An 11,524-nucleotide genomic window follows, 5' to 3' on the forward strand; every position below is an offset into this window, starting at 1 on the left:
TCTCACTCGGCTGTGGACAGTGAAGAGGGAGGGTGGGAGTTAGGGCTGTGTAGTGTAGTGTAGTGTAGTGTAGTGCTGCTGTTGTCCACTACTTCAAAGTCCATAGGGGCTGGCTGTGTTGTGCTGTGCTGCTGTTGTTAATAGGGGCTGTGTCCACTACTTCAGAGTCCATAGGGGCTGACTGGACTGTGTTGTGCAGTCAGTTCTCCATAGGGGCTGTATCCACTCCAAAGTCCTGTGCAGTGTCCCAGTCCTAAAGGGGTGCTGTAGTGTTGTCCAGGGGGTGCTCTGTCCATCAGGGGTGCTCCCCCCAAGTGCCAAAAAAAAAATTATTTTCTGTGTTTGTGAATTGTGTGCGCAGTAGCCGCACGTGCATCAACAAAGTAGTGCCAAGCGTGCGCCTGTGTCATAAGTAAAGGGCCGGCTGGCTTGACCGTTAAAGGGTGCTGTAACCCCCAAAGTACACTCCAGTCCAAACCAAAAAAAAAATTATTTTCTGTGTTTGTGAATTGTGTGCGCAGTAGCCGCACGTGCATCAACAAAGTAGTGCCAAGCGTGCGCCTGTGTCATAAGTAAAGGGCCGGCTGGCTTGACCGTTAAGGGTGCTGTAACCCCCGAAAGTACACTCCAGTAGAAAGCAAAAAAAAAATTATTTTCTGTGTTTGTGAATTGTGTGCGCAGTAGCCGCACGTGCATCAACAAAGTAGTGCCAAGCGTGCGCCTGTGTCATAAGTAAAGGGCCGGCTGGCTTGACCGTTAAAGGGTGCTGTAACCCCGAAAGTACACTCCAGTCCAAACCAATAAAAAAATTATTTTCTGTGTTTGTGAATTGTGTGCGCAGTAGCCGCACGTGCATCAACAAAGTAGTGCCAAGCGTGCGCCTGTGTCATAAGTAAAGGGCCGGCTGGCTTGACCATTAAAGGGTGCTGTAACCCCTCGAAAGTACACTCCAGTCCAAACCAAAAAAAAAATTATTTTCTGTGTTTGTGAATTGTGTGCGCAGTAGCCGCACGTGCATCAACAAAGTAGTGCCAAGCGTGCACCTGTGTCATAAGTAAAGGGCCGGCTGGCTTGACCGTTAAGGGTGCTGTAACCCCCGAAAGTACACTCCAGTCCAAACCAAAAAAAAAATTATTTTCTGTGTTTGTGAATTGTGTGCGCAGTAGCCGCACGTGCATCAACAAAGTAGTGCCAAGCGTGCGCCTGTGTCATAAGTAAAGGGCCGGCTGGCTTGACCGTTAAAGGGTGCTGTAACCCCCAAAGTACACTCCAGTCCAAACCAAAAAAAAAATTATTTTCTGTGTTTGTGAATTGTGTGCGCAGTAGCCGCACGTGCATCAACAAAGTTGTGCCAAGCGTGCGCCTGTGTCATAAGTAAAGGGCCGGCTGGCTTGACCGTTAAAGGGTGCTGTAACCCCCAAAGTACACTCCAGTCCAAACCAAAAAAAAAATTATTTTCTGTGTTTGTGAATTGTGTGCGCAGTAGCCGCACGTGCATCAACAAAGTAGTGCCAAGCGTGCGCCTGTGTCATAAGTAAAGGGCCGGCTGGCTTGACCGTTAAGGGTGCTGTAACCCCCGAAAGTACACTCCAGTCCAAACCAAAAAAAAAATTATTTTCTGTGTTTGTGAATGGTGTGCGCAGTAGCCGCACGTGCATCAACAAAGTAGTGCCAAGCGTGCGCCTGTGTCATAAGTAAAGGGCCGGCTGGCTTGACCGTTAAGGGTGCTGTAACCCCCGAAAGTACACTCCAGTCCAAACCAAAAAAAAAATTATTTTCTGTGTTTGTGAATTGTGTGCGCAGTAGCCGCACGTGCATCAACAAAGTAGTACCAAGCGTGCGCCTGTGTCATAAGTAAAGGGCCAGCTGGCTTGACCGTTAAAGGGTGCTGTAACCCCCAAAGTACACTCCAAACCAAAAAAAATAAAAATTTCTGTGTTTGTGAATTGTGTGCGCAGTAGCCGCACGTGCATCAACAAAGGAGCAGCGCCAAGCGTGCGCCTGTGTCCCATAAGTAAAGAGCCGACTGGCTCATTTCTTAAAGGCTGGTGTAACCCACAAAGTGCACTACTCTCCAGCAAAAATTAAAAAATATTTTCTGTGTTTAGCCGCACGTATATATCAAATCGATATAACATAAATGGAGGACCAAACTTTCTCCGATAAAAATAAAATAGAGAAAGATCAAGAACCACTTCCTCCTAGTGCTGAAGCTGCTGCCACTAGTCATGACATAGACGATAACATGCCATCAACGTCGTCTGCCAAGGCCGATGCCCAATGTCATAGTAGAGGGCACATACAATCCCAAATGACAAAGTTCAGGAAATTACCTTGAAAAAAACATTTAAATCAGCTGAAGAGAAACGTAAACTTGCCAATATGCCATTTACGACACGGAGTGGCAAGGAACGGCTAAGGTCGATCCCTAGTATGTTCATGACTAGTGGTTCAGCTTCACATGACGATGGAAGCCCTCCTCCCTCTAAAAAAATCAAAAGAGTTAAGCTGGCAAAAGCACAGCGAAGAACTGTGCTTTCTAAGAAGATATCACAAATCCCCAAGGAGAGTCCAAGTGTGGTGGTGGTTGTGATGCCTGACCTTCCCAGCACTGGACGGGAAGAGGTGGCTCTTTCCACCATTTGCACGCCCCCTGCAAGTGCTGAAAGGAGCACCCACAGTCCACTTGCTGATATGCAAATTGAAGATGTCACTGTTGAAGTACAACAGGATGAGGATACTGGTGTAGCTGGCGCTGAGGAGGAAGTTGGCGAGGAGGATTCTGATGGTGATGATGTGGTTTGTTTAAATCAGGCTCCGGGGGAGACAGTTGTTGTCCGTGGGATGAAAAAGCCCATCACGGTCATGCCTGGGCAGAAGACCAAACATTCCACCTCTTTGGTCTAGCAATATTTCTATCCAAATCCGGTCAACAACTGTCTTGCCATATGTACCATATGTAAAGGTGAAATATGTAGGGGTAGGGACGTCAACCACCTAGGAACATCCTCCCTTATACGGCACCTGCAGCGCGTTCATAAAAAGTTACTGTCAAGTTCAGAAACTTTGGCTAAGACCGTAAGCAGTCCAGGGACACCTAAATCCCGTTGTCCTGTTGTATCCAAGCGCCTGCAAACCACACCGTCAACTCCCTCCTCGTCAATTTCCTCCTTAGTCAGGATCGGAAGTAGTCCTGCAGGCCATGTCACTGGCATGACTGACTCTCCTATCCGGGATTCCTCCGGAGGATCCTGCATTGCTACGCCTACTGCTGCCGCTGCTGCTGTTGCTACTGCTGGGAGTCGTTCATCATCCCAGAGAGGAAGTAGGAACACCACTACTTTTACTAAACAATTGAGCCTCCAACAGTCCTTAGCGAGGAGGATGAAGTACGACAGCAGTCATCCTGAAGCAAAACGTATAACTGAGGCCTTGACTGCTATATTGGTGTTAGACGTGCGTCCGGTATCCGCCATTAGTGCAGTGGGATTTAGACAATTGATGGAGGTAGTGTGTCCCCGGTTCCAAATCCCGTCTAGATTCCACTTCACTAGGCAGGCGATACCGAGACTGTACAGAAACGTCAGAAAAAGTGTCCTCAGTGTCCTGAAAAATGCCGTTGTACACAATGTCCACTTAACCACGGACATGTGGGCAAGTGGAACAGGGCAGACTAAGGACTATATGACTGTGACAGCCCACTGGGTAGATGTATCACCTCACGCAGCAACAGCAGCAGCGTCACCAGTAGCAGCATCTCAGAAACGCCAGCTCGTTACAAGGCAGGCTACGTTGTGTATCACTGGTTTCAGTAAGAGGCACACCGCCGACAACCTCTTAGAGAAACTGAGGGAAATCATCGCCCAGTGGCTTACCCCACTTAGACTCTCCTGGGGATTTGTGATATCTGACAACGCCACCAATATTGTGCGGGCATTACATCTGGGCAAATTCCAGCACGTCCCATGTTTTGCTCACACAATAAACTTGGTGGTGCAGAATTTTCTGAAAAGCGACGGGCGTGCAGGAGACGCTTTGGGTGGCCCGAAAAATTTCTGGCCACTTTCGCCATTCAGCGACTGCGTGCCGAAGACTGGAGCGCCAGCAAACACTCTTGAACCTGCCCCGCCATCACCTGAAGCAAGAGGTTGTGACGCGGTGGAACTCAACCCTCTATATGCTTCAGAGGATGGAGGAGCAGCAAAAGGCCATACAAGCCTATACATCCACCTATGACATAGGCAAAGGAGGGGGTATGCACCTGACTCAAGCGCAGTGGAGAATGATTTCCGTGTTGTGCAAGGTTCTCCAGCCCTTCGAACTTGCCACACGTGAAGTCAGTTCAGACACTGCCAGCTTGAGTCAGGTCATTCCCCTCATCAGGCTTTTGCAGAAGCAGCTGGAGAAAGTGAAGGAGGAGCTAAGACGGAGCGATTCCGCTCGGCATGTGGGACTTGTGGATGAAGCCCTTCATTCGCTTTGCCAGGATTCCAGGGTGGTCAATCTGTTGAAATCAGACCACTACATTTTGTCCACCGTGCTCGATCCTAGGTTTAAAGCCTATGTGGTGTCTCTCTTTCCGGCCGACACAAGCCTGCAGAGGTGCAAAGACCTGCTGGTGAACACACTGTCAGCTGAAGCGGAACGTGACACGTCAACGGCTCCTTCTTCATTTTCTCCCGCAACTGGGGCTGCCAGGAAAAAACTTAGGTATCCTAAGCAACCCGCTGTCGGTGATGCAGGGCAGGCAGGACCAAGTTTGGACATCTGGTCCAGACTGAAGGACCTGGCAACAATTTCTGACATGTCTACTGTCACTGCATATGATACTGTCACCATTGACAGAATGGCGGAGGATTACATCGGTGACAGCATCCAAGTAGGCATGTCAGACAGTCCATACCTGTACTGGCAGGAAAAAGAGGCAATTTGGAGGCCCCTGTACAAACTGGCTCTATTTTACCTGAGTTGCCCCCCCTCCAGTGTGTACTCCGAAAGAGTGTTTAGTGCAGCCGGGAACCTTGTCAGCGAAAGGCGTAGGAGGTTGCTTCCACAGAATGTGGAGAAGATGATGTTCATCAAATTAATTATCAGCTCTTCCAGGGAGACCAGCCTCCAGAAGGTACAGAGGGACCTGTGGTGGTGGATTCAAGTGGGGACGAGTTAATACTTTGTGAGGATGAGGATGTACACACTGAAGAGGGAGAGGAATCGGTGGATGAGGAGGATGAGGATGACATCTTGCCTCCGTAGAGCCAGTTTGTGCAGGGACACATTAATTGCCAGCTTGTTTTGTGGGGGCCCAAACGAACCAATCATTTCAGCCACAGTTGTGTGGCAGACCCTGGCGCTGAAATGATTGGTTTGTTAAAGTGTGCATGTCCTGTTTATACAACATAAGGGTGGGTGGGAGGGCCCAAGGACAATTCCATCTTGCACCTCTTTTTTTTCTTTGCATTATGTACAGTTTGGGGCCTAGTTTTTCAAACTGCCATCCTGTCTGCCACTGCAGTTTCACGCCTAGATGGGTCACGTGTTTGTGCCGCCCACTCGTGTCGCTTAGCATAGTCATCCAGCTACCTCGGTGCAAACTTTTGGACATAAAAACACTATTGTGAGGTGTGAGGTGTTCAGAATAGACTGGAAATGAGTGGAAATTAAGGTTATTGAGGTTAATAATAGCATAGGAGCAGAAAAACCTACAAATTCTGTGATTTTAGCTGTTTTTATGCTTTTTTTCAAAAAAATACAGATCCAAAACACAAAACCCAGAACCCAAAACACGGAAGGGTGGTTTTGGCAAAACCAATCCAGATCCAAAACACGAAGAAAGATCCAGATCCAAAACCAAAACACAAAACACGAAAAGTGGCCGATGCACACCCCTAATATATATATATATATATATATATATATATATATACATACACACACATATATAAATACATACACACACACATATATATATATATACATACATAAAAACATATTCCATGCCATAGGACACAGTGCCTTTAGTTAATTACATTTTATTTGGTGAAAAAGAAGAAAAGCTGTAAAATACTGTCTGTCTTACTTTTATGATGCTGACAGACTGCGTGACACACTGGCTCAGCCAAAGCTGCCCTCACCTGCATCGCGACTTGTTGCAACTTCCACCCTCTCTTCTCATATGTGGCTGTGTGCCTGGCGCCAGTCCCGCCTTTCCAAGTCACGCCTTCTTCTTCCCTGCAGCCTGCACGCCAACCAGTTACTGGGAGCCGCAGGCTGCTACTTGGTATGTGATTGGTCCACCACCGTCCCGGGAATCCAGCACTGCTCTGCGGCGCCGGCGGTGACTGTGTGTATGCTACTGTGATGGTTGCAAATCGTGGGATCGGATTCGATCTGCCGCGCGGGTTCCTCTCCAAGAGAAGGACTCGGGAGGACTTGACCCCAGTTACCCCTCCTCCCCTTATTCCGCCCCTGATCAAACTGCCTCCTCCCTGGATGGTGGGCTCAAAAATCAGTGGAGCACTAAAGGTTCTCTCCAGGGCCGGATTACCAGAGGGGCCCGGATACGGCCCCCCTGGGATCCGCCGGGCCCTAGCCGGCCGCCTAGGTTGCCTAGCGGTAAATCCGGCCCTGCTGCGAACGCAGGCGTGTCTGGGCGTCTAAATAGCTTTTTATGGGTGTGCATAATTAGCATGGAAGCATCACTGTACACGTCACTTGGTTGTATTTCAGCCTGCAGTGATCGCAGAGCTTGCGGTGGGGTAGGGTATACCTCAAGCGCTGCGTGCAACTCCGATGGCTCTCGATGTTACTGTTTAATCATACTGTACACTTCCTGGAGATGACATTTGCTAAGAAAGAAAAGTGGGCGTCTTTAGACCGGTGTGGGGTTGCTCTGCTGTCGCTCTCTAAGACATAGAGGGCATCCTTAAGCCTTGCCGCGTGATCGCGGAATTTGCATACCCTGCCCCTGATGGCAGTGAAAGTGCGATGCTTTGCATCCGGGTCTGAATCACCCCCAAAGTACTAACCAATCAGCTTCCAATTTACATTTTACAAGCTGTGTTTAAAAAATGACAGTTAGGAGGTGATTGGTTGGTGATTTATTTTCTATAATGTTATCTCTCTCTCCCAGCTTAAATACCCCCCTATATGTGATAAATACAGTTTTCACATGAATGCATCATTGCTTTGGGCAACCTCGTTTTCTCAAAAGATTGACTTATACCACTAGGCTCATTGAGATGGAACAGCCTCATGTGCAGATACGTAGGGTCTGGTGTTAGAGCAGACTATAACTAAGGTTTCAGGATTATTTACACCTGTTATCAACCGCATTTTTATTTTTCTATTTACCATTTGTCCAAGTAGTTTTTACTTTTCTTTTTAAACATACTTCTTACCATGCACAGTATATCGTCTCCTTTACCTTAAGAAAAGTTACTAAGCAGTGTTAGGAGACAGAGTGAAAAGTGATAAGAAAGTGATAAGGTGCCAGCCAATCAGCTCCCAACTGTCATCTCACAGGCTGTGTTTGAAAAATGACAGTTGGGAGCTGATTGGCTGGCACCTTATCACTTTCTTATCACTTTTCACTCTGTCTCCTAACACTGCTTAGTAAATAGACCCCTAAATGTGTCCATAAGCCCATCTCTCACTTCTCTGTAGTAGGCTGCTATGGAAGGAGGCCCCTGTGTGGCCGCAATGTACAGCTGCACACATCACGGTACCATATAGCACCTGAACTTCATTGATTTCTCCTGTACACCTCTATAGAAAATGTGCAATGCTGACGGCTGCAATGTGTTACTGTTCTTCTAACCATTTCTCTGGCACTTTGAGGCCAAAGCTGCTAATTGACTTGCCCCCACACTGTATGAGAGCAGCGCTCTGTCAATACCATATGGCAAGGATGGCACATTTATACTATATATTATGGTGCAAATAAATGCTCTGTCTTACCATAATTGCGAGGTAAACGGTATGCACTGTATTACTGTTATTTTGCAATTTGTTTATCATTTTGCAAATGTTAAGTTTCATTCACTACTGTGCTTCTTTTCTAATAAATAAAGGATTAATCCAGATGCTATGTTACGGAGTTGTATAGACTGTAAAACCAGATTGTCTTGTGTTACAGTATGAAATTGTGTTAATAATACAATATCTAGTTTTCTTGCTTTCGTATCACTAGGTACACATAAGGGTTATATATGATGGAGAGCTGCTGTCTACTCTACTGGCCACTAGTAGTCAATTTTTGGTATTTGCCTCATTAAACTAGAAATAACATTTTCATTTTTCATTATTTTAGATAGGGAGAACACAAAACATTTTCCTTTAGGAACATATATTACTAAATAACATTTAAATGCATTTTACTTGGAAAACCATTTTCAATGGTCAATTTTGCCCAATCTAACAAATTGACCATTTTATTTTGCATACACTTGTCACATCAGATCAGACTCTGGATATCTAATAATTCGAGTAATTCCAGTGGTTAGTACATGTAGGTGATGTGCGTAACTTAAAAACCTAGGTCATACGAGAACGAGAACCTAACTTCAACATCTGTTAGAATTAGTTGTTATACTTGTGTTGCAATGTGGTTACACCCCTCAATTCTAGTGGCCATATTATTTGGCAACAACATGTGTGGGCTGCTTAAGTGTTAGAAATGATTTCTTCAGACATTTAGTAGAAAATCTATTAAGAATAGTTTTGATGCAGAGGTTTGAAACTGACGCACATCACCTACACTGGATTTACTATTCAGCGGCTTGGAGGGTTTGACCAAAGCCAACAGAATGTGTTACGCCCATCTTATATAAATTATTCTTGCCCCCATATTTTAATTATTAAATAATATTGCTACATAAAATCAATGTTTAAATCGTATTTTCCTCTTAATATAATCATATATTAATTTGCCCCCACAATACACACAGAAATGAAGTTTGCCCCCATAAGATGAATGTTAGTTGTTTTTGCGTCGTTAGTAAATAATGATTGCCCTCATAATTAAAGTATATTGCACCTTCTCTTTTCTATTTTTTTCCAGTTTTTAGCATGATTAATCTGGTGGGTTGTTTCCAAAAACTCAGCATAGCGATATGTATTGTGGCATTTGGTAAAATGGTAATTTCCAGCAGTTTGGCGTTTAGTTGAAAATAACCAGAAAACGGACAGAGTGCCTGATGCAGAGCCGGACGCTCTGAACGAGCGCCCGCTCTGAATCAGGGCGTTTTTTGTTTTTTTTGGTGCGTTCTCCTGGACGCTCGCATAGCTGTGGGTTACCACCCACAGCTTATGCGAGCATCCATGATGATGGTCGCGATGGTCAAGACCATCGCGACCATCGGGCTTGCGACGAGACCCTGAGGTAGGGTCTCGCTGCCGCAAGCCCTGGAGTGATTTTGGCTCTATCAGAGCCAAAATCACTCCCACTGACATCACTAGTGATGTCAGTGGGGCCGGACCCAGATGGTAGGCGTTCCCATGGGAACGCCTCCGTCTGGGCAGCCACGCCCTGGCACGCCCACCAAAGGGGGCGTGCTGTCACTCACCATCGACAGCACGCCCCCTTTGGTGCAAGACCCCGAGCGACGGCTTCCCGTTGCTCGCCGGGTCTCGCGCATGCGCACGACGGAGCAGCCTCCATCGTGCGCATGCGCATTTGGGTACCATCGACCCGCTTGCGAGCGTCCTGCACTCGCGAGCGGGTCTGAATGAGACCCAGAACCCAGCAGCTTGACAAAAGTGCAAATTAGTACATTTCCTAGTACATAACCATTCATGAAATCTAGAAGTCTCGGAAAAGGGTCATATTTTTGGGGAAAATCCCCCGAAAATGTCCTATGGCACAAAATGGAAACATACCCCGAATGTATGTAGGTCCCCTGTATTTACGATAGCAGCCCCCATAGGTTTCACTAGGGGCTGTTATATTGTCAAATTTACCAAGATTCGGAATTGGAAGCATTCTATAGCTTGGCTCTGGTAGCTAATGCCATTGGCTACATATAGCACAATTTCTGGGAGAGGGATCTGCAAGATCCTTCACTTCTACTGTCCGCTCGCAAATGTGCCGCCTAATGACCACACATGCGCATGGCAAGGTCCCGCACCAAAAAGTAAAGATACTGCAATAACGATAACTTTACTTTACACATGGCACGGACAGGCTTCTATCGTAGCCCCGGTCCCTGCATTTAATTCTGAATGCGTTCCTGTGGTACATAATTTCTTATTGCCGTGAATAACAGCAATAAGAAATTATAGTTATCATGTCTAAACCTGATCATTCATAAATATGCTCCCAAGTGAGATTCACTTCTCAAGAGACAATATTGAAAATATCATTATGAAGCACATCTGCTTTTTTAATAGTTAGTAGCAACTACAGATACAATAAAATGTATTATTACATATAATATGTAGTATGAGCCCATGTCATCCAGTCAAGGATTGAGGGAGCTTTTCGTGTGGCAAACTCCCTCACCAATAAAATAATAATAATATTAATACAAAGAATAATTAGGAAACAACTTAGTGCTATTGTCGGTTACAGTGTACGGTTATTGTGAACCTCAGAGAATCAGGCAGAGTTAAATATTTAGGAAAATCAACATTAGTGCTGAAGCAATTTATAGCCCAGTTTTCTCCTTCTTAGAATTGCTGCATTTTGCACCTAAAAAGAGTTTCAAAGGCAAAAGGGTTTAGGGACTATGGGTGAGCAGCTGTGTATGTTACATTTATAGTGGTATAGAATTAAAAACCCTGTCATGGTATGGGGGTTTTAGGCGCTGGTGGCGTAGAGGTGTTTTGGTGGCACAGGTCTGTTATGAGGTAGCATGAGACAGTTATGCTTATTAAGAATGACATTGTACTGTAGGTATTTGGAACTATGGGGGAGATGTTTCAGACTTTGGAGAGAGATAAGGTGAAGAGAGATGAAGTACCAACCAATCAGCTCCTAACTGTAATTTTTTAAACACAGCCTGTAAAGTGAAAGAAGCTGATTGGTTGGTACTTTATCTCTCTGCACTTTCTCTCTCTCCAAGAATTGAAACATCTCCCCCATATGTTGTACACAGCATTTATTTTGTTACTGCACCATGCATGCTAAAGTTTTATTCTTCCTTGTGTCATTTATGCACCAAATGTAATTTTTTTTTACAATACTACACATGGCACATATTAGTTTATCTTCCTTATGCCATAAATTAAACCTTATATTACAAAGTAGTCAGGTATTGTTAAATAGGAAAGAACGTTTTGCAGTGCCTATCCCCCGATAATTAAGTATCCAATTTGCAGTGAATTGTAGCAGTGGATACTTAAGTACTGAAGCAATTCAATATTGCTCCGGTGCAGGGACAGCCCCTCCGAAAAGTAGTTGTTCACGCGATACTTAGCAGTGCCAGTCTGGCCGACTGCGCATGTGTGACCCGGGAAAGGAGTAGGGCATGCAAGCAAAGTCCGATAACTTTCAGTTTTCTGAATTTACTGAATACTAGGTGGCCCT

The sequence above is a fragment of the Taudactylus pleione genome, unplaced genomic scaffold, assembly GCF_031769625.1.
Source record: "Taudactylus pleione unplaced genomic scaffold, aTauple2 ptg000016l, whole genome shotgun sequence".
Lineage (NCBI taxonomy): Eukaryota > Metazoa > Chordata > Amphibia > Anura > Myobatrachidae > Taudactylus > Taudactylus pleione.